Source organism: Pteronotus mesoamericanus, unplaced genomic scaffold (assembly GCF_021234165.1).
Source record: "Pteronotus mesoamericanus isolate MK-2021 breed Mesoamerican mustached bat unplaced genomic scaffold, CSHL_Meso_final contig_40, whole genome shotgun sequence".
Classification (NCBI taxonomy): Eukaryota; Metazoa; Chordata; class Mammalia; order Chiroptera; family Mormoopidae; genus Pteronotus; species Pteronotus mesoamericanus.
Window position 1 is genome coordinate 11,575,134 of NW_026555150.1, and position 25,250 is coordinate 11,600,383.

At 38.5% G+C, this 25,250-nt stretch overlaps 1 pseudogene; it reads right to left on the minus strand.

The window, feature by feature from the left end:
* Positions 1–13,896: 13,896 nt before the first annotated feature.
* Positions 13,897–25,250, minus strand: part of LOC129073339 (mediator of RNA polymerase II transcription subunit 28-like) — a 40,987-nt pseudogene continuing 29,633 nt past the window's right edge.

A 25,250-nucleotide genomic window follows, 5' to 3' on the forward strand; every position in this document is an offset into this window, starting at 1 on the left:
TCAATGGTCAATTACGGGTAAGTTACCTCGCACTGAGGTATTTGACCTAAGACAGGTATTGGACAATATAGGCAGCAGACCACAATCTGGAGGACACAGAGAAGGGGCAAAAAGTCCCCCACATCTCTCAGCTTGGCTTAGCTGGAGTCCTCATTGCAGCCAGAAGCAGTCTCCTTATCTCTTGGTGGTTTCCTCCCCCAACCTGGCTCAGGCTTGAAACAATGCAGGAAAAACTGTCCTAAATTAGATCTGGGGGTCCCGGGGTAATCAGGCCTAAAAGTAAATTCATTGGAGTACGCCCTGTTCCTCCCTCAAATCTCTAATCAGCTCATGCTGTGCAGGACCTTTGTTTATACCCCTTACCTTTTATTGTTAAGATATTTACTTTATTTACACTTTTTACATCTTTAAGGCACCTTTAAGTCTATTTCCCCCTTACCTATAATCTCTATTGTTGATTCTAATCTCCTCTCAGACCCATGAATATCAGTGAATTCCTGTCACTTGTTTTCTTAAGGGTATCTATTCTCTGTGAACCTTAATATGCTAATGCAATGAGATAAAGTATGCATTCTTGTTACATACCCCACTGATAAGATTTTCAATAAATGCCTTGGAACAAAGGGCAATGGGGCCTTCCCCACTAGATGGCCTTCCCATTAGAGGGATGTGCCACAGCCTTCCTCACTAGACGGCCTTCCACATTAGCATGATGTTCCATGGCCTTCTGCACTGGAGGGATGTACCACGGCCTTATCCAGTGAGAGGGAGGTGCCCTCGTTGGAACTCCAGGCAAACAGAGAAGTATTTATGATATTTTGTTTTATCCCCCTTATCCGCAACAACCCCAAGACAGGCTCAGCGGGTTTCAGAGCCCTGCTCCCACCTCAGCTGGCCCCAGCCGGTTTCCCTCAGGTTTCAGGAAGCGCTGCACTCTATGTGGCGCTCCCCTGCATGGTGCACTCCGACAGCCACACTCAGTGTGACAAAGAAAGGAGACAAAAAGAAAGAGATTTGTTGTTCCACTTATTGATGAATTCACTGATTGATTCGTGTATGCACACTGACTGAGGATCAAACTCACAACATTTAAGCATTGCTATGGCAATCTACCAACTGAGGTACCCAGCCAGTGCTATCAATAATCCTTTATATGTAAATAGGTTAAATGCATCAATCAAAAATCATTTGGTAGAGAGATTCAAGATGGCAGAGAAGTGAGTGAAAGTTACACTGACCTCCTCCCAGGACCAATCTGGAATTACAACTAAATTGTGGAGAAATCACCTGGAACAAACAACTGAACAAGAGTGAGAGAGGAGCCTTATAACCTCAGAGACAGAAGAATCGGCTTTAGTGCAAGCTAACTGGTAAGGAGTGCGGTACAGACCTGAGAAGGTGGGTGGGGAGCCCACAGGCAGCAGGACCACAAGGATATTGAAACAGCCAGTTGGATCCCCCTGAGAAGAGCAGGGTCTAAACCAAAGGTGGGGATCTCTTGCCCACAGCACCAAAGCCCAAAAGGTACAAGGAAAACAGCCAACTTTGAAAAGCAGCAGGGTTGCTCTCTTCCAGAGACAGGTAGCTGGAGACGCAAAGAACTGTTTAAAGGGCCAACACATAAATTTTTATTTGCAGCCACTTACCATGGCCTCCAGTTAAGGCAGGGGAAGAGTGGCCTAGAAATGCCTGAGGAGAGACTGGGGAAGGAGGTTTTTGGGAGAGAACTGAGAGAGTAGCCATTGGGATCTCAGTGCTGACATCCCCCACGCAACAGCAGCCATCTTGCTCAGGCAGAAACCATTCCCCCGATGAGTACCAGCATCAAAGGACCCAATAGCCCCACCTCCAGGTGGGATTCAACCCCGCCCTGCACTGTCTAAGCTGCCTGCTGAGTGCAGAGTAGCAGCCACAAACAGTAGATCCCTGGCTAAAGGGGGCTCAGAGAGGTCTGGTGACACTTGAGTAGAGACTGGGGATGGAGGCTTTGGGGAGAGAACAGAGAGAGTAGCCTCTGGGGTCCTTGTGCAGACTCCTCCCCCATATAGCAGTAGCCTGAGTGGACCTAATAACCCCGACTCCAAGAGGGACTCTGCCCTACCCTGAGCCGTCTAAGGCAGCCTGCTGAGTGCAGAGTGAATAGATTAACAGCTGAAGGAGCCACAAACAGTAGATTACTAAAAGTGTACAACAGACTGCCTAAGGTCAGACAAAAACAACAGCTAACATCATCAAAGGCAGATCAAGAAAGAGAAAAACAGTGGGCTCTTACCATAGAAGTTCACACCACAAAGGCAGGAAGTCAAGACAGATCAATTTAAGAAGCAGAAACAAACAATAAGAGGCTCACAAATAATGAGAAGACAAAGAAACACCCCCCCCCCAGTCAAAGGGAAAGGAAGAATCCCCAGAAGGAGAACTAAATGAAATAGAGGCAAGTAAACAATCAGATATTGAGTTCCAAACAATGGTTCTAAGGAATCTCGATGAGGTCAGTGAGCTCAGAGAGAACTACAAAAATCTACAGGGAAACTATGAGGAACTTACTGAAAACTGTATCAACATAAAAAGGACATAGAAACTATCAAGAAGAGACAAGAGGAAATGAAGAATACAATCTCTGAATTGAAGAAAACAGTAGAAGGACTCAAAAGCAGGCTCGATGAAGCTGAAGACAGAATCAGCGAGCTGGAGGACAAGGTAGAAAAAAACTCCCAGAAAGAGCAAGAAAATGAAAAAAGACTCAAAAAGAATGAAGAGGCATTTAGGGAAATACGGGACAACCTGAAACATAATAATATCTATATAATAGGGATGCCAGAAGGAGAAGAGGATGAGAAAGGGACGGAGAAACTTTGAAAAAGTCATGGTGGAAAACTTCCCTAATTGGAGGAGAGAAAAATTCCCACAAGTCCAGGAAGCACAGAGGGTCCCATTCAAGAAGAATCCAATGAGGCTCACTCCAAGACACATCATCATTAAAATGGCAAATATCAAAGACAAACTGAGAATCCTAAAACAAGCAAGGGAGAAAGAGGTAGTAACATATAAGGGAGACCCAATACAGCTAACAGGTGACTTCTCAACAGAAACACTGCAAGCCAGAAGGGAATGGCAAGAAATATTCCAAGTCATGAAAAGCAAAGGCCTGCAATAAAGGCAGCTCTACCCAGCAAGGCTCTCAATTAAAATGGAAAGCGAAATAAAGAGCCTCCTAGACAAAAAAATAAAAAATAAAAAAATAAAAAAAGAAGGCTAAAAAAATACACCTCCACCAAACCAGCACTGCAAAATATTCTAAAAGGACTGCTTTAAGATGAAGAATAAATTTCTATGAATACCCAGTTCCTTTCAGAGTGGCCAATACTTAATATTACCAATATTTTTAATACTTATTAATTTGACTGTGACAATGATGTTATTTTAATAGTTCCTTTACTATTTGTTGAAATTAACCTTTTTTTGTGTATATTTCTTGCCTATTTATATTATATATTTTTTAAAAAAGCTTTAAATGACTTTTTGGTATTCTTTATCCTTTTATTTATTAAAGGTTTGTAGAACTTTTTCCCTAAATAAAAAAACCCAAAAACCTATTAACCATGTTTTAGATGTGTTGAAAATACTTTCCTATTATATGCCTTGTCTTTTAACTTTTTTATATGTATATTATTATATAGTTAAATGTTTAATATAGTCATATTGGCATATTAGCTTCTGGGTTTGAATATTGTACTTTAGGTCATGAAAAATATTAGTTCTATTTTCTTTTAAAACTCCTTAGATTCTACATATTGATTTTTAACTCACCTGAGTATTTCTTGTATACTCAGGGAGCATTCACATATTGTATAATATGTGAAATAGGGCTCTATATTTGTTTTATTTCAAGTAATAGTGGTCCATGCACCTTATTTGTTGAATAAGCCTCATTTTCCCATTGATTTGAAATATCAATTTAATCATATATTACATTGTTAGACAGATATATACATGTGTCTCTAGAATGTTCATTATATTTCATTGATCTATTCGATTTTTTCTGTGCTGGTGTCATGTTGGTTCAACTGCTGAGACTTTATAATGGTTTTACATTTTAAATATTTTATAATTAACTTTGACCTCTAAAAAATAAATAAAATTAATCTTCATTTAAGAAAAAAATCATATGGTCATGGAATGGATAAGAAAACAAGATTGTGTATGTATGTGTGTGTGTGTGTGTGTGTGTGTGTGTGTGTGTGTGTGTATTCTCCAAGACACCCACCCCATAACCAAAGATGTACACACAGACTAAAAGAAAAAGGATAAAAGAAGATATTCCATGCAAATCAAAATGAAATAAAAGCTGGGGAAGCAACACATATCATACAAAATATACTTCTAAACTAAGGCCATAACAAGAGGCAAGGAAGAACATTATATAATACTAAGGGGATCAATTCAACAATAGGATATAATCCTTGCAAACATATATGAACCCAACATAGAAGCACACTAATATATAAAGAAAATCTGGGTGGACACGATGGGAGAGATCAACAGTAAAACATAGCAGGGAATTTTAACACCCCATAGACGACAGTAGATAGATCTTACAGACAAAAATCAACAAGGAATGAGATGACTTAAATGACATACTAGATCAGATGGATTTAATTGACATTTTTTAACAGATCATTTTGATACAGAGAGACCTGAGAGACCTGATCAGATCACTGGGGAGAAGTAGGGAGGGTTTGTAGGTGGAGTTTTCCAAGGCAATGGTAAACAGTCTAGGACAGGATTGGCTGAAAAGCTGAATGCTTTCAGAAGACATGGAAATAAAGAGGGTTGGCTCTTTGGCTTGCTGGCTCTGGGGCTCACTGGCTCTCTCTCTCTTCTTCCTCAAGGATGCCTGCATGATCATGCTGTAGTTGCCTGTATTTCCCAACAGGCAGCATTTCCCAACAGGAATCAGGCTGGCCTGGCAGAAAGTGGCAGAGTTATTCTTCCTTGGGTGTTCTAGAGGAGACAGGCTCTGGGGCAGAAGCCTACCATTCCTCCAAAATTGTACAGCTTTTGTGTCTTTTGTTTTAGTTTGTAAACTAACCCTATAGAAATAGGATAAAAACTAACCAGTGGAATGATAGAATTTAGGTGGTAAACAGTTAGCTTTAATTGATAGGCTTAAGTGATTAATGTAGGTAGAAAGCTGTTAGTCCAAAATTGTGAAGCTTTTGAGTAAAGACTCCTTTCCTTTATCACCAAAACTTTGCCTCTGGAATTTTGCCTAAAGGGTGGTGGTGGGCAGCAAGATCCCAAGTTCCAATCGGTAACAGTTTCATCCCAAAGTATCAGAATATATATTATTTTCAACTGCATATTGAACATTACTTAGGACAGACCACATAACAACACACACACACACACACACACACAAAGAAAATTTAAGAAGATTGAAATCATATCAAGCATCTTCTCTGATCATAATGGTATGAAACAAGAAATCAATTATAAGGAAAAAATTGAAAGACACAAATACACATAGAGGCTAAATAACATGTTACTAAACAATGGATGAATCAACAGTAAGATCAATGAAGAAATTAAATATTACCTCAAGACAAATAAAAATGAACAAAGAAATTTATAGTAATACAGGTCTATCTCAAGAAGCAAGAAGAATTGCAAATAAACAATCTAACCTTACTCATAAAAGAATTAGAAAAAGAACAAGAGACATAAGTAAGTAGAAGGAAGGAAATAAAAAAGATCAGAGCAGAAGTAAATGATATAAAGACTTAAAAAACAATAAAAACATCAATGAAATGAAAAGCTGGTTCTTTGAGAACATAAATAAGATTGACAAGCCTTTAACCAGACTCATCAAGAAAAAAGAGAGGACCAAAATAAATTCTGAAATGAAAGAAGAGAAGTGACAATTGTCATCACAGAAATAAAAAGGATTGTAACAAAAAATTGTGAGTAACTATATGCCAACAAATTGGACAACCTGGAGGAAATAGATAAATTGCTAGAAAGATACAGTATTTCAATACTGGATCAGGAAGAATCAGAAAACCTGAATAGACTCATTACAACTAGTGAAACTGAAGCAATATTCAAAAGAACTCCCAGCAAACAAAATCACTGGACTGGATGGCTTAACAGGTGAATTTTTCCAAACACTCAAAGAAGAACTAACACCTCTCCTCAAACTATACCAAAAAATTCAAGAGTAGGGAGACTCCCAAGCTTATTTTAGGAAGCCAGCATTATCCTATTTCCAAAACCAGATAAAAGCACTACAAAGAAAGAAAATTATAGACCAAGATAGATGCTAAAATCCTCAACAAAATATTAGCAAACCAGATCTAGCAATACATTAAACAAATCATATAATATTTTTCTTTTTATTGAGATATAATTGACATGTAATATTGTAAAAGTTCAACATATACAATATGTTCATTTTATACACATATACTGCAGTATGATTACCACTAGCATTAGCAAACACTTCCATTATGTCACATAATTATAATTTGTATAACACATTATTTTTTATTTGATTTTTAATTTATTTTTATTTTCAATTATAGTTTGCATTCAATATTATTCTGTGTTAGATTCTGATGTACAGGAAGGTGATAAGAAAAGCTCGTACTTTACAGAGTGGTCCCCTGCTACCTCAAATAACCACCTAGCACCATGCATAGTTATCACAATATTTTTTACTATATTCCCTATGTTTTAATCTACATATCTGTGACTATTGTTATTATCAATTAGTACTGCTTAATTCCTTCACTCAGCCCCTCAATCCTCTTCCTTCTGGCAACTGTCAATCTGTTTTCTGTATCTACAAGTCTGTTTCTAGTTTTGTTATTGTGTTTACTTTGTTTATTAGACAGCACATATATTAGTAAGTGAAGTCATATGGTGCTTATCTTTCACCGTCTGACTTATTTCCCTTAGCATCTAGGTCCATCCATGGTGTAGCAAAAGGTAAGATTTCATTGTTTTTTATAAAAATATTTTGTATACTTTATTTATTGAAGTATTTTCTTCTATTTATTTTTTAAGTCATGTTTATTATATTATAGTTGTCTCACCTTTTCCCCCTTTGACCTCCCCACCCATCCCACCCCATCCCCTTCTCCCACAGTCAATTCTGATTCTGTTGTCCATGTTCATGTGTCATTGATACATGCTATTTTTTAGTTCCTCCCCCTTCTTTCCACCATTGTCCTCCTTCCCCTCTGGTAACTTTCAGTCTGCTTCGTGCTTCCATGCCTGTGGCTTATTTTGTTCATCAGTTTATTTTGTTGAATAGAGTCCACTTATAGGTGAGATCATATAGTATTTGTCTTTCATTGACGGCCTTCTTTCACTTAGCTTAATATTCTCCAGTTCCATCCTTGTTGTCACAAAAGGTAGGGGTTCCTTCTTACTTTCTTTTCTTTTAAAAAAAATGCAGATTGATTTTATTTATTTATTTTTTAAATTCCAAGATCCATTATAAAATATTAAAAATTTAAATCTATTATAAAGCCTCATCAATTAAAACAACGTGACATCAGCAGAGAAATAATCAAATAGATCAATGAAATATAATGAGCATTCTAGAGACAAATGTATATATCTGACAATGTAATATATGATTAAAGTGATATTTCATATCAATGGGGAAAATAATGTTTATTCCATAAATAAGGTCCATGGGCCACTATTACTTGAAATAAAACAAATATAGAGCCCTATTTCACATATTATATGAAAAAATATTCATGTGACTTAAAAATCAATATGTAAAGTCAAAGAGGTTTTCAGAGAAAATAAAAAAAATCATATTTTCCTTACCCTGATAATATATTCACATCTAAAAGCTATAAAGTAAGACATTGACAATATGACCATATTAAACATTTAAGACTATATAGTCATATACGTATAAAAAAGTTAAAGGACAAGTAATAGAATTGAAAAGTATTTGCAACATATCTAAAACAGGGTTAATAGTTTTTTAAGGAAAAATTCTACAATTAATTAAAAAATGGATAAAGAATACCAAAATGTCATTTAAAGCTTTTTTTTAAATAATAGAAATAGGCAAGAAATTTACTAAAACGGGTTTAGATTCAACTGATAATGAGGGAACAATTAAAATAACACATCATTGTTACAATCAGATTAAGTATTAAAGATATTGGTAATATCAAGTATTGGTTACTGTGAAAGGAACTGGGTATTCATAGATTCTTTTTCTTCATCTTCTTTAAGCAGTCCCTTTAGTATATCTTGCAATGCTGGTTTGGTGGAGGTGTATTCTTTTAGCCTTCCTTTGTCTAGGAAACTCCTTATTTCATCTTCCATTTTAATTGAGAACCTTGCTGGGTATAGCAGTCTTGGTTGCAGGCCTTTGTTTTTCATTCCTTGGAATATTTCTTGCCATTCCCTTCTAGCTTGTAGTGTTTCTGTTGAGAAGTCAGCTTCTAGCCATACTGGGGCACCCTTATGTATTAATTCCTGTTTCTCCCTTGCTTGCTTTAGTATTCTCTCTTTGCTTTGATATTTGCCTTTTTAAATATGATGTGACTTGGAGTAGCCTCCAATTAGGGAAGTTTTCCACCATGACTTTTTCAAACAGTTTCTCCCTCCCTTTCTCATCCTCTTCTCCTTCTGGCATCCCTATTATACAGATATTATTATGTTTCAGGTTATCCTGCATTTCCCTAAATGCCTCTTCATTCTTTTTGAATCTTTTTTTTTCATTTTCTTGCTCTTTCTGGTAGTTTTTTTCTACCTTGTCCTCCAGCTCACTGATTCAGTCTTCAGTTTCATCTAGTCTGCTTTTGATTTCTTCTACTCTGTTCTTCAATTCAGAAATTGTATTCTTCACTTCCTCTTGTCCCTTATTGATATTTTCTCTATCCTTTTTCATGCTGATATAGTTTTCAGTAAGTTCCTCATAGTTTCCCTGTAGATTTTTGTAGTTCTCTCTGAGCTCACTGAGCTTGCTGAGCTCATTGAATGTCCTTAGATCTGTTGTTTTGAACTCAATATTTGATAGTTTACTTGCCTCTATTTCATTTAGTTCTCCTTCTGGGGATTCCTCCTTTCCCTTTGACTGGGGAGTGTTTATTTCTCTTCTCATTATTTGTGAGACTCTTCTTGTTGGTTTCTGCTTCTTAAATTGATCTGTCTTGACTTCTTGACTTTGTGGTATGAAGTTCTATGGTAGGAGATCACTGTTTTGTTTTGTTTTGTTTTTCTTTCTTTCTGAGTCTGCCTTGATGATGTCAGCTATTGACCCTGTCTCATCTTAGGCAGTCTGTTCGAGACTTCCAGAAATCTACTGTCTGTGGCTGTCTCTTTCAGCTATTCATCTATTCATTCTTCAGTCAGCCAACTGGCTTAGAGACACCACAGGCAGGGTAGAGTTCCTCCTGACGGTAGGGCTATTGGGTCCTCTTACCTCGAGTGGTATCTGCCTGAGCAAGATGGCTGCTGCCCCATGGGAAATGAGTCAGCACCGCAATCCCCCCGGCTACCCTCTCAGTTCTATCCCCAAGGCCTCCTTTCCCAGTCTCTCCTCAGACGTCTCTAGCCCACTCTGCCCCTGTCTTTGCCGAAGCCCAGGGTAAGTGGCAGAAAATAAAAATTTATGCATTGGCCCTTTAAACAGCTCTTTGTGTCTCCAGCTGCCTGTCTCTTGCAGACAGCAACCCTGCCACTTTTCGCAGCTGGCTCTTAATCTGTGTACTTTTGGGCTCTGGTGCTGTAGTCTGTAGATCCCTGCTTTTGGCTTAGATCTCACTCCTCTCAGGGGGATCTAACTGGCCATTTCAATATCCTTCTGGTGCTAAGCCCATTGGTGCCCTGCCTGCCTTCTCAAGTCTTTACCGCACTCCTTACCAGTTAGGTTGTGATAAAGCTGATTCTTCTGTCTGTTGGAGGTTATAAGGCTCCTCTCTCACTGACGTTCAGTTGTTCATTCCAGGTGATTTCTGCACAATTTACTTGTAATTCCAGGTTGGTCCTGGGAGTAGGTCAATGTGACTTCCACTTACTCCTCCTCCAAATTGATTCCTCCTACAAACATATTTTTTTTATCCATTCATATATCAAGGATGTTTAGGTTGTTTCTATATTTTGGCTATTGTAGATATTACTGTAAACAATATATATATTGAAGTTAGAATACTTTATCCTATCATAGTTCCATTTTTACTTTTTTAAAAACCTCTCTTCTTTTCATAACAGGTATACCAATTTACTTTCTCATCAGTGGTGTATAACAGTTCCCTTTGTCTACATCCTCACTAACACTTGTTATCTTTTGCAGATATTTTTCTCATTTAAAAGTTATTTTTAATTATTTTTAGAAGGGCAGGGGAAAGTGATGGGTAAATGGAGACAAATGTATTTGAACAATAAAAAAAGTTATTTTTAATTATTTTTGAATATTTTATTTTCTTTCAGCAGATATAGAATTGCAGAAAACGGAGAGGCAGGTACAGAGATTTCCCTTCTTGCCCCAAACATACATAGCCTCTTATTATCAACACCTCCAACCAGAATGATACATTTGTTAAAATCGATCTACCTACATTGGTATAACATTATTAACTAAAGTCCATTGTCTACATTTGTGATTACTTTTGGTATTATACATTCTATGGGTTTGGACAAATGTATAATGACATATATTCATTGTTGTGGTATCATACAGAATATTTTCTTTTCCCTAAAATCATCTATGCTCCAGACTTTTGCCATTTGTGTATCTTATTTTTTGTTAAATTTATTGCGTTGACACTGGTTAATAAAATTATATAGGTTTCAAGTGTGCAATTCTATGATACATCAACTGTATATCACATTGTGTACCTATCACCCAAATAAAAATATTCTTCCCTCCCCATATATTTGACTCCCTTTACCCTTTACTATGTCCTCATGCCCCCTTCCCCCTTGTAACCACCATACTGTAGTCTCCATCTGTGAATTTTTGTTTGGCTTGCTTATTCATTTGTTGCTTTTAGCTTTATATCCCACATGAGTAAAATACTGTTCTTGACTTTTTCTAACTTATTTTGCTTAGCATGATATGTCCAGGGTCCATCCATGTTGTTGCAAATGGCAGCATTTCATGTTTTCTTATAACTTAGTTGTATTCTATTGTGTATGTGTACTACATCTTTATCCAATCCTTTATCAAAACACACTTTGATTGTTTCCTGACTTGGCCACCATGAATAATGTAATGAGCACAGGGGTATGTATAGCTTTTTGAATATATGTTTTCAAATTTTTCAGGCAGATACCCAGAAGAGAGATTTTTGGGACATATGGTAACTCTTCTTAAATTTTTGAAATCCTTCTATACTATGCTCCATAGTGGCTGTACCAGTTTACATTCCCTCCAGCAGTGAATGAGTGTTCCTTTTTCTCCAAAATCTTTCCAACACTTGTTTTTACATGTCTTGTTGTTAATTACCATTCTAACAGGTATGAGGTGGTATCTCATTGTAGTATTGATTTGCATTTCCCTAATAGCTAGTGAAGTTGAGCATATTTTCATGGATCTGCTTGCCAATTTTAAAATAATAGCTATCCTAGCAGATGTGAGGTGATATCTTGTGAGACTTATTTATTTTTTTAAATTTATGTATTTATTTTTCCAAATACACTGGTCTCTGCCTTCGCCCCACCACCCTCCCCTGCCCCTTCCCCCCTCTCCCTCCCTCAATACCCTCACCTTGGCTTTATCCATGAGTCCTTGCTATATGTTTCTTGACTTGCCCCTTCCCTTTCCTTTCCCCGGCCCACCCCTCCCTCCTTCCCTCTTGTCTCTGTTGGTTTCTTTTCCTTTCAGTGTTGCTGGTCTTATTTTCCTTGCATCTTTGTTTTGTTGGTTAGGTTCTGCATATAGGTGAGATCATATGGTATTTGTCCTTTGCCCCCTGACTTATTTCATTTAGCATAATGCTCTCTAGTTCCATCCATGCTGTCACGAAGTAGAGTACTTCTTTTTCTCTTAAAAATTTATTTATTCTCCAGAAATTTTTGAGTTTTATAAAACTGGCAATAACTGATACGTACATTAATTTAAAATATTTTCATTAAGTACCATGTTAACTTTTTAGCAAGGACCTCTTAATTACTGAAAGATGCCTAAAACTTAATCAGTTTATTTAGGTTTTTAGTGAAGGAATCTAAAACTGTCAATTAGAGCTTCTAATTAGCATGAGATAACAATGTTAACAACCTTGAAGTCACATAATGTGAGAAAAAACAATTTTTAAAAGCTGTGTTTAACATCTTCACTGAAGGAATTCCGTAGCCTCAGGCTGTATACCATACATGCACAAACAAAAATGGGTAATAAGTACTATGTGTAAAAGATCAATAATGTATAATCTCTATAAAGTCAGAGGAAAATAAAGAAAATAATGCCTAACTCTCATGAGGGGCACAGAGAAAGATACAAATTACTAACTCTCAAGGGAGAACCAAGAAATGTTGGTAGGAGACAAGAAGTTCTGTGTCCTGGGGGTGCAGCAGGGAGAGAAATTGGGGGATTCAGGGACAACGTGGCATCTAAGCCAGATGGCACCATCAGTGGATGTCAATGTGTGTGAGAAGGAGCCTTGAAGGCTGGAAAAAAATGATTTAAGAAACCAAGCCCCAGAGGTACTGCCTGTTCAGAAGACAGTGGAGCATTTGTTTGGGGAAAAAGGGATGTAATCTAGTTAGACACTAAGCAACCAAGAAAGGAAAACCTTGTTCAGGGAGAGGCAGACACAGCACCAGTCTGTTTCTCAGCAGCAGATCAATAAAGAATTGTGTTGGCTTGTGACCAATAAAAGGCTAAAACACCTTCCCAAACATGCTTTTTGTGGACAGTAAGTCACCAAAGGTCACTCAGCAGATCCCAAGGTCCTGTCCCTTGAAATCAATACTGTGAAATAGCAAGAACCTTCCTTAATGGAAATTTTCTGCTCCAAAAAAGTAAAACACAAATGACACAAGCAAACAAAACTCAAAACAAGAGACTATCAAAGTGAGCTTTGACCCTCACACTTCACCTCTGCCCAAGTCATGTTACTGAGAGTGGGGTGGGTCTGTTACTTAAACTGATTCATTACTGCAGAATGTAAAAAAATTTAGCATATCACTGCTCTTACTACGTTCCTGAACCCAAAAAAGTAAACAAGCATCACACAAAATATAAGTTTACTCTAAATAGAAGTCAACATCTACTTAAGGATTCTACTGTAATATCATATTACTACACTAACCTAGGATATTACAACCTTCTTCTGACCTATTTACAAAATATCCTCATTCTTAAAGCTCTGGAAGCATTACAAACATTGTTGCATTAGATTTCTCTTCTTGAAGTAGTTCAAAGTCTTGAAACAGGGCAAGTTTACATATTTTTACAAACTACCACTGTGGGGATAATTAACATAAAAGATGTACAACCCAAATCCTCACCCTCTGATTCACAGATCAGATCATACAAATCGTTTTTCCCTCAGATGACACAAACTAATCTAAAACTGGAAACACGAAGAGATTAAAAGTTACAAAAAATGTAAAAAATAAAAACATTCAGAAAAAAAGAAACAAAAAAAAGTATTAGTGGCATCATACTGTCTAAATTTTGCTAAAAAATGAAAATATTTACTTGGTTTACCAAAGCTATGAGCATTTTATAAAGTAATAAAAAATAGGAGCTTATAAAAATACAGGGAAAATTTTAGTGGGAGCATGCAACTAGTCATCTCATCTCACCCTGTGCCTGAGTTCTTTCAAAATGCCATGACACCCAGAAACAAAGTGCAGCAAGAAGAATTGTGTCTGTGCTGACACACACCAGCTCACTCTCATCCTGGCTTTTCCTCAGGTTTGCTTCGTGGGTGCAGGAATATTAGCAGATGCCTGCTCCAGGTAGGCCAAGGAGCCCTGAGGTATGTCAGATGGCTTCTTGTGCTGCCTGTTGATGTTCTCCAGCACCTGATGCCCATGCTGCAGTTTTGTCAAGTGCTCGTGGACCAGAGCATCTTTCTGCTGTAATTCGTTCCTCAGCTCCAAGACATCCTATTTTATAACCTGCTATGGTTTCTGGCCAGATAACTACAATCTTTTTTTTTTTTATAGAATAAAAGTTATGTCGTACAGCACCCAGAAATTTGTGGATACACTGATCCACGCCAGTTCGAATTTCTTCCTTATTTGTGGCATTGTAATAGTCCTGACTCACCAGAGAAGCAAAACAAGCACCAAAAGATGACTCCAACTCATCCACCAAAGTACTCGGGAAAGATCTTGGAGTACCTGGTGTGGCTTGAAGAGGAAAAGCCTGGCCTGGGAGTTCCAGTGGTGGTGGTGGGGGTCCATGTGGCTACCTGAAGAAGATACCTCCTAGCAAAGCCACAATTTCTGAAAAAAATCTGGTGAGGTTTTGATGAGCATTTCCATAATGATAAGTAATGTTGAATACCTATTTGTATATATGTTGGCTATTTGTATGTCTTCTTTTGAAACATGCTTATTTAAGTAAACATTTGGGAAAACTGGGTATCTACATGCAAAAGAATGAAGTTGGACCCTTATGCTATACACAAAAATTGACTCAAAATTAACTAATGACTTAAGCAATAGTCAGATGATGTATCATAGAAGTGTACACTTGAAACCTATATAAAATCTTATTAACCAATGTCACCACAATAAATTTAAATTTTAAAAGAAGAACTGAGGTAATCACCTGGAAAGCAGTGGAACGATAGTGGGAGAGGAGCCTTGGTGCCGCAGACAGTGGATTCTACTCTCACACATCCCAATGGGTGAGAATTGCAGTGGAGGCTCGAGAGGGTGGGCTGGGTGCCCACGGGCACTGGCACCAGAGGGACACTGAAACAGCCAGTTAGGTCCCCCCGAGAAGAACGGGGTCGGAATCATAAACAGGAACCCCTAAACTACAGCAGATAAAGCCAAGAAAATACAGACAAAACGCAACCCCAAAAAGCTTAGGGGCACTCTCTGCCAGAGACAGGTGGCTGGGGAGGCAAAAAGACATTTAAAGGGCAAACGCAAAAGTTGCAGCGGCAGCCACCCTCCTTGATCTCTGGGTAGAGGCAGTAGCAGGGTGGGCTGGTGCCTGGGAAAAGAATGGTGAGGAAAACTTTATGAAGAGAACTGACACGGCGGCCGGTGGAGCCCAGGTGATAACGCACGTCCTACTCTGCAGCTACCATCTAGCTCAGGCATAAGGGAATCTATTAACATGCATTTTGTGCGCTCCCCACACAGCTTGTACCCCTGTCAGCTGTGGGGCTGAGTGCAGACTGGCTGGGAGAGCCTTGAGGTGAGACTGGAGACAGAGGTGTTGGGGAAAGATTGGGAGGAGGAACCGGGGAGTCCCTACTCCTACCCCATTCCGTAGTTTCCATTGTGGGCTGGAAAGGCACGAACCCAAAGAGGCAGAAGTGGGGCGCGCATGAACCAGACAGCCTGCAATTGAAACGCAGTCCGCACAGGGGGTGGATCCTTGGTCGAAGGGGACACAGAACTGCCCAGAGGCCCCTGAGGGGAGACTAGAAACAGAGGCATTGGGGAAGGAACGGGAGGAGGAATCGGGGAGTCCCGACTCCTTATCCTTGCTGTAGTCTCCATTGCGCGGGAAGAGGCCACACCCCCAAAGAGCCAAAAGCTGAAAAGCACACATAGACACCCCCAAAACACCCAGACCAGGCGCGCACATTTGCGCCGAGTGACCGGAGAGGGTTGGCGAGAGTGTGTTTGACCCATGCGGGCTGGCCAACGCTTGCACTGGCTGGCAAGGCCTCAAACAGACTGGCACCCATATGGCCTGTGAGGGAGTGCGCAGAGTAGCAAGGGCAGGCATAAATCGACTTGCCCGCCGCGATTGCGGAGTGGCCCACAAAATTAGTAGAGCTGCCCAGAGTCCCCGGGGGAGAGACCAGAAACAGGAATAACCGGAGAGTCCTAGACCTGATTTCCTCCCATTTCCGTAGTCTCCATTTGGCGAGGGAAAGCAATGCACCCAAAGAGCCAAAAGCGGGGAAAATACACAATAGAAGTCCTGAAACTGACCAGTGCTGAGAAGCTCGCGTGCCAGGGGGGACAGATGAGTACACGAGGTCACGAATAAGCCCCCTGGTCTGGGGCAAGCACATGCAAGTCCAGGCAGGTGGGGGATCCTCCCCTGCAGGGAACGCGCTCAAGGAGCCCGCTTGAGAGCTCAGAGAGATCCCAAAAAAGCCCAGCCCTGACAGAAGGGGTCACAGAGCTATGCAAAGCAGGAGTCAGACACAGGCATTAGACTCCTGAAAGGCTCAAACAAACAACCCAAGGCCCTATAAGGTCAACAACTGACATCATCAGAGGCAAGCCCAGAAAGAAAAGTAAAGGACAAAAATACTTAACAGACTCTCACAAAATTGGGAAGAAAAAGAAGTTCCCCTCAAATGAGTGGAAAAGGGGACTCCCCAAAGACAGAGCTAAATGAAATAGAGGCAAGGGAATTATCAGATATGGAATTCAAAACAATGGTTCTAAGGAAGCTCAACGAGCTCAACCAGCTCAAAGAGAACTATGAGAAACTGCAGAGAAACTATCAGGATCTTACAGCAAACTATATCAGCCTGGAAAAGGACATAGAAACAATCAAGAAGACAGAAGAGGATATGAAGAATACCATTTCTGAATTGAAGAACACAGTAGAAACAATCCAAAGCAGGCTGGATGAAGCCGAGGATCGAATCAGTGAGATGGAGGACAAGGTAGACAAAAGCTCCCAGAAAGAACAAGAAATAGAAAAACAGCTCAAAAAGAATGAAGAGGCATTTAGGGAAATGCAGGACAACCTGAAACGCAGTAATATCCGTATAATAGGGATCCCAGAAGGAGAAGAAGAGGAGCAAGGAATAGAGAACCTCCTCGAAAAAGTAATGATGGAAAATTTCCCTAATGTGAGGAGAGAAAGGCTCTCATGGATCCAGGAGGCACAGAGGACCCCACTCAAGAGGGACTCAAGGAGGTCCACTCCAAGACACAACATCCTTAAAATGGCAAATGTCAAAGACAAAGAGAGAATCCTCAAGGCAGCAAGGGAGAAGGAGAAAGTAACATACAAGGGGCCCCCAATAGGCCTAGGAGCTGACTTCTCAACAGAAACACTACAAGCCAGAAGGGAATGACAACAAATACTCCAAGCCATGAAAAGCAAGGGCCTACAGACAAGGCTGCTCTACCCAGTTGGGCTCTCCATTAAAATAGAAGGAGAAATACGCAGTTTCTGAGACAAAAGAAAGCTAAAAGAATACATCTCTACCAAACCAGCACTCCAACATATGCTAAGGGGACTGGTTTAAGCAGATGAAGGAAAAGAATGAGACAGAGAGGAACACAGGTACAAAGAAAAAAGATGAGTAAGTTTCTATCAGTATTATCTCTCAATGTGAATGGACTAAATGCCCCAATCAATAGACACAGGGTAGCTGAATGGATAAGAAAACATGACCCACACATATGCTGTCTACAAGAGACCCACCTCAGAGCAAGAGACCTACACAGATTGAAAGTAAACGGATGGAAAATAATATTCCAAGCAAATGGGCATGAAAAAAAGGCTGGCGTTGCCATACTTGTATCAGACAAAGTAGATTTCAAAACAAAGGCCATAAAGAGAGACCCAGAGGGGCACTTTATAATACTTAAAGGAAGAATCCATCAAGAAGACATCAACATTGTAAATTTATATTCTCCCAATATAGGAGACCCCAAGATTATAAGAAAATTGTTGGATGACTTCAAAAAAGATATAGACAGCAACACACTGATAGTAGGAGATTTGAACACCCCACAGTCAAAAATGGACAGATCTTCCAAACAAAACATTAATAAACCTATTGTGGTGCTGAATGACACACTGAATCAAAGAGACTTAACTGACATATATAGAACCTTACATCCTAAAGGAGAAAAATACACATTCTTTTCAAATGCTCATGGCAGTTTTTCAAAGATAGACCACATAATTGGACACAAAGCAAGCCTCAACAAATTGAGGAAAATTGAAAAAATACCAAACTTTTTCTCAACCACAAGGCCTTGAAACTCGAAATCAACCTCAAAGAGAACCTCAAAAACTTGCAAACTCATGGAGATTGAAGAGTACACTATTAAACAGTGAATGGGTCAATAATGAGATAAGAGAAGATATCAAAAAATTTCTAGAAACAAATGAAAAGGAACAGACAACTGTCCAAAACCTATGGGACACAGCAAATGCGGTCCTGAGAGGGAAGTTCATAGCAATACAGCCTTAGTAAAAAAGATAGAAACATTTCAAATAAAATACCTAACACTACAACTTCAAGAACTGGAGAAACAACAACAAATAAATCCCAGAGCAAGTAGAAGGAAGGAAATAGTCAAGATTAGAGGAGAACTGAATGACATAGAGACAAAAGGAACATTTAAGAGGATCAACAAATCCAGAAGTTACTCCTTTGAAAAGATAAATAAAATTGTCAAGCCTTTAAGCAGACTCATTAAAAAAAAAGGGAGAGGACCCAAATTAATAATATCAGAACTGAAAGAGGAGAAATAAGAACTGACACCACAGAAATACAAATGATCATCAGAAACTATTATAAACAATTATATGCCATGAAATTGGAAAATCTTGATGATTAGAACAAATTTTTAGAAAAGTATAATCTTCCAACACTGGAGGAGGATGAAACAGAAGCTTGAACAGACCGATAACAGCTGGGGAAATTGAAGCAGTAATCAAGAAACTCCCAGCACACAAAAGCCCAGGGCCAGAGGGTTTCCCAGGAGAATTTTACAAAACATTTAAGGAAGAGCTAACCCCTGTCCTTCTCAGACTATTCCAAGAAATCCAAGAGGAGGGGAGACTCCCAGACTCCTTCTATGAGACCAGCATCACCCTGATCCCAAAACCAGATAAAGGCAAAACAAAGAAAGAAAACTACAGGCCAATTTCGCTGATGAACATAGATGCTAAAATCCTCAACAAAATATTGGCAAACCGCATCCAGCAATACATTCGAAAGATTATGCACCACGAAAAGTGGGATTCATCCCAGGAATGAAGGGATGGTTCAATATACGCAAATCAGTAAACGTGATACTTCACATAAATAAAAGACAAGACAAAAACCACATGATCATCTCAATAGATCCAGAAAAAGCATTTGATAAGGTATAGCACCCATTTATGATCAAAACACTCAGCAAAATGGGAATAAATGGGGCATTCCTCAACGTAATAAAGGCCATATATGAAAAACCTACAGCCAATATCATACTCAACGGGCAAAAACTGAAAGCTATCCCTCTAAGATCGTGAACACGACAAGGATGCTCTCTCTCACCGCTTCTTTTCAACATCATATTGGAAGTCCTAGCCACAGCGGTCAGACAAGAGAAAGAGATAAAAGGCATCCAAATAGGAAAGGAGGAAGTAAAACTATCATTGTTTGCAGATGACATGATAGTGTTCATAGAGAACCCTGTAGACTCTACCAAAAAACTCCTCAACCTAATAAGTGAATTTGGCAAAACAGCAGGATACAAAGACAACATTCAGAAATCAAAGGCGTTTTTGTACACCAGCAATGCAATAGAAGAAGAAGAAATCAGAAAAAAAAAATACCATTCGTTATAGCAAGAAAAAAAAATAAAGTACCTAGGCATAAATTTAACCAAAGTCACAAAAGACCTGTATGCAGAAAACTATACAACATTGAAAAAAGAAATTAAGGAAGACACAAATAAATGGAAGCATATACCGTGCTCATGGATTGGAAGAATTAATATCCCCAAAATGTCCATACTACCCAAAGCAATTTATAGATTCAATGTAATCCCTATTAAGATACCAATAACGTATTTCACAGAAATAAAACAGATATTTCAAAAATTTATATGGAACCATACGCGACCCCAAAAGCCGCAGCAATTTTGAGAAAGAAACACAAAGTAGGAAGGATCACAATACCGGACATCAAACTCTACTACAAAACCACCATACTCAAAAGAATCTGGTACTGGCACAAGCACAGACCCATAGACCAGTGGAACAGAATAGAAAGCCCAGAAAGAAGCCCAGGTCTCTATGGACATCTAATATTTGACAAAGGGGGCAGAAGCCTAAAATGGAGCAATAACAGCCTCTTCAACAAATGGTGTTGGGAGAGCTGGACAGCTACATGCCAAAAATTGAAATTGGATCATCAGCTGACACCATACACAAAAATAAACTCAAGATGGATAAAAGACTGAAATAGAAGTCGCAACACCATCAAAGTACTACAGGAGAACTGTGGCAGGAAACTCTCAGATATCCCACGCAGCAATTTTTTCACTGATATGTCTCCTAAAGCAAGGGACATAAGGAAAGAATAAACAAGTGGGACCTCATAAAAATAAGCAGCTTCTGCATGGCTAAAGAAAACATCAGCAAAATGAAAAGGGAGCCAACCATATGGGAAATATATTTGCTAATGATACATCAGATAGAGGTTTGATCTCCAAGATATATAAAGAACTCACTCGACTCTACTCCAAGAAGACAAACGATCGAATCAAAAAATGGGAAAAGGCCCTGGGCAGATGCTTTTCTAAGGAGGAGATACAGAGGGCCCAGAGGCATTTGAAAGGATGCTCAGCATCACGAGCCATCAGAGAAATGCAGATCAAAACCACCATGAGGTACCACCTCACACCGGTCAGAATGGCCATCATAAACAGATCCACAAACAACAGGTGCTGGCGAGGCTGTGGAGAAAAGGGAACCCTAGTCCACTGTTGGTGGGAATGCAGACTGGTGCATCCACTATGGAAAGCAGTGTGGAATTTCCTCAGAAAGCTGAAAATGGAACTGCCTTTTGATCCAGCGATTCCCCTGCTGGGACTATACCCTGAGAAGACCAAAACGCCAATACAAAAGAAGCTATGCACCCCAATGTTTATAGCAGCACAATTTACAATAGCCAAGTCTTGGAAGCAACCTAAATGCCCATTAGTAGATGATTCGATCAAAAAATTATCGTACATATACACAATGGAATACTATGCAGCAGAAAGTAATAAAGAAGTACTAAACTTTGCGACAGCATGGATGGAACTGGAGAGCATCATGCTAAGCGAAATAAGCCAGGGGGCGAAAGACAAATACCATATGATCTCACCTATAAGCGGAACTTAACCAACAATGCAAAGAAGCAAGGAAAATATGACCAGCAACACTGAAAGGAAAAGAAATCAACAGAGACAAGAGGGAAGGAGGGAGGGTGGGACGGGGAAGGGAAGGAAAGGGGAAAGTCAAGGAACATATAGCAAGGACTCATGGACAAAACCAAAGGGGAAGAGCTGAGGGTGGGAAGGAGGGAGGGGGCAAGGGAAAATGGTGGGGGGGAGACAGAGACAAATATATTTAAAAAGTAAATAAATTAAAAAAAAGAAGAAGAAGAAGAACTGAAACTGTGAAACTTCCAGAGTAAGATACTGAGGGAACTGAGGGAACTCTTTACATTGCTTTTGGCAATGCTTTCTTGGATATGACAGTGAAAGCAGAGGCAACAAAAGTGAAAATGGACAAATGGGGCCACATCAGAGTAAAAATCTATTGCACAGTAAAGGAAGTTATCAAAAAAATGAAGAGGCAATCTGCAGAATTAGAGAAAATATTAGCAAATCCTACACCTGATAAGAGGTTAAAATATATAACGAACTCCTAAAACTGAATAGTGAAATAATAATAATTAATAATAATTTGATCTTAAAAACAGCAAAGGTCTTAAATAGACTCTTTTGTTAATTTTTATTTTCATCATTCTCTAATCAAAGTTTATGACCTGTATCACTTCTAGCATTTTTCTATTTATTGGAGTTTTCTTTGAAGTTGTTATTGTAATTTACCATAGCTACCTGAAAACAAAGCTATATTCTCTGTTTACAGATTAATTCAATATTTATTTTTTAAATGTACCTCTTTTTCTGTGTGATCAGTCACGGGCTGTGAGAGATGTGTTGACAATTCCTAGTGCTTACTGCATTTCTATTCTACCCTACGTGCCCTATAACTTTTACTTTATACACTCTAATGACAGTGTTTTTTGTACATAAAAAATCATAAAATTAATTAGCTGTATTTACAGCTTCGTGCCTTGAATTCAAATTTCTATTGGTGTTAAAATCATGGCCCCTCCTTTTTAATATGTATGACGACCATGTTATTGAACATCTTTTTTTAGTTTCAATCTTTGTCATTTTAATGAGCTTTACCGAGGTATAAATGATATAAAATAAACTGAACATATTGGAAATACATAATTTGACAATTTTGAAATATTTATACACTTGTGAAGTCATAACTACAATCAACATATTGTCGATATCTATACTCCGAAAAGTTTTCTCACTCTCCCTGATAATCTTCCTGTTTCAATTTTCCTATCTCAGCAGAAGTAATCACTGTCCTATTATATTTCACTAAAGCCTAATTGGAATTTTATAGAATATTATACAAATGTAATTGTACAATATGAAACCTGTTTGGTTTCTTTTATTCAGCATAATTATTTTGAGATTCACCCATGTTGTTGCATGCATCAATAGTTCATTCACTTTATTGAGTATTGAGTATCACTCTATTCTATAGATATAGCATATTTCATTTATGTATTCACTGGCTGATGGACATTTAGATTGTTTTCACCTTTTATCTATTACAAGTAAAGCTGCCATAAATATTATTATGCAAATTGTTATATTGACATGTTATCATTTCTTTGTTAAAAAATTATTTATATCTTCTTTTAATTTTCCAAATACATTTATCTCCATTTATCCACCACGTCTTTCCCCCATCCCACCCACCCCCACCTCCTGCCCTCAATCCTTCCCCACCTTGGCTTCCTCCATGTGTCCTTTACACCTGTTCCTTACACTGACCCTTCCCCTCCCCTTCCCCGCTACGCATCCCCCTCCCTCCCTCCCTGCCATTGCCATCAGTTTCTTCCTTCTTTCATTGTTACTGGTCATATTTTCCTTGCCTGCTTGCTTTGATGATTAGGTAGTATTTATAAGTGAGATCATATGGTATTTCTCCATCACTGACTGGCTTACTTCACTTAGAATAATGCTTTCCAGTTCCACTCATACTGTAGCGAAAGATAGTAGCTCCTTCTTTCTTTCTGCCGCATAGTATTCCATTGTGTAAATGTACCATAGTTTTTTGATCCACTCATTTACTGATGGTCACCTAGGTTGATTCCAGCACTTGGCAATTATAAATTGTGCTGCTAAGAACATTGGGGTGCATAGGTTCTATAGAATTGGTGTTTTGGCATTCTTAGGGTATAATCCCAGGAGTGGAATCACTGGGTCAAAAGGCAGTTCCATTGTTAGCTTTCTGAGGAAATTCCAAACTGTTTTCCACAGTTGCTCACCAGTCTACATTCCCATCAACAGGGTACTAGGGTTCCCTTTTCTCTACAACCTCGCCAGCATCCATTGTATGTTGATTTATTTATGATGGTCATTCTGACTGGTGTGAACTGGTATCCCATTGTGTTTTTAATTTGCATTTCTCTGATGTCTAGTGATGATGATGATGAGTACTGGTGTGAACTGGTATCCTTTCATGTGTCTCTGGGCCCTGCGTATATTCTCTTTGAATAAGCATCTGTTCAGGTCCTTTGCCCATTTTTTAATTGGATTGTTTCTCTTTCTAGAGTGGAGCCATGTGAGTTCCTTTGGAGATCAAACCCCTGTCTGAGATATCATTGGCAAGTATATTTTCCCATATGTTTGGCTCCCTTTTCACTTTGCTGATGTTTCCTTTAGCCATGCAGAAGCTTATTTTCATGAAGTCCCATTTTTAAATATTTTCTTTTATGTCCCTTGCTGTAGGGGATATATCGGTGAAAATATTGTTGCATGGCATATCTGAGAGTTTCCTGTCTATGTTCTCCTCTAGGACTTTTATGGTGTCACAACTTGTATTTAAGCCTTTTATCCACCTTGAGTTTATTTTTGTGTATGGTGTAAGTTGGTGGTTGTATTTCAATTTTTTGCCCGTAGCTGTCCAGCTCTTCCAACACCATCTGTGGAAGATGCTATTTTTACTCCACTTTATGCTTCTGCCCCTTTGTTGAATATTAATTGACCATAGAGACATGAGTTTATTTCTGGGATCACTATTCTATTCCATTGATCTCTGTTCTTTTTTTTTTTTCTTTAAAATACTTTATTTATTTTTTTTAATTTTTTTAATTTACTTTTTAAATACATTATCTCTGTTCTTATGCTAGTAACAGACTGTTTTGGTTACAGTGGCCTTCTAATATAGTTTCTTGTCAGTTATTGTGATCCTTCCTACTATGTTTTTCTTTCTCAAAACTGTTGTGGCTATTCAGGGTCATTTATGGCTCCAATAATTTTTTTTTAAATGTTTGTTTTATGGCTGTGAAATACGTCATTGGTATTTTCATAGGGCTTGTGTTGAATCCATAAGTTGCTTTGGGTATTATAGACATTTCGATGATGTTAATTCTTCCAATCCATGAACATGGTATATGCTTCCATGTATTTGTGTCTTCTTTAATTTCTCTCATCAGTGTTGTATAGTTTTCTGCATACAGGTCTTTTACATCCTTGGTTAATTTTTTTCCTAGGTACTTTATTTTTCTTGTTGCTGTACCATAGGAGAATCTTATCCTGATTTCTGATTCTGATGTTTCATTTTTGGTATACAGAAATTCCTTCAGTTTCTGAATATTGAGTTTGTATCCTGCAGTTTTGCCAAATTCACTTATTAGGTCAAGTAGTTTTTGGTGAAAGCTATGGGGTTTTCCATGTACACTATCATGTCATATGCAAACAATGATAGATTTACTTCCTCCTTTACAGTTTGGATGTCTTTTATTTCTTTTTCCTGTCTGACTGATGCAGCTAGGACTTCCAATACTATGTTGAATAGAAGTGGTGAATGTGGACATCCTTGTCTTGTTCCCAATCTTAGTGGGAAAGCTTTTAGATCTTGCCCATTGAGTTTGAGGTTGAGTGTAGGTTTTTTATATATGGCATCTTTTATGTTGTGTTATGCCCCCATTACTTCCACTTTGCTGAGTGTTTTTATCATAAATGGATGCTGTACCTTATCAAATGCTTCTTCTGCATCTATTGATATGATC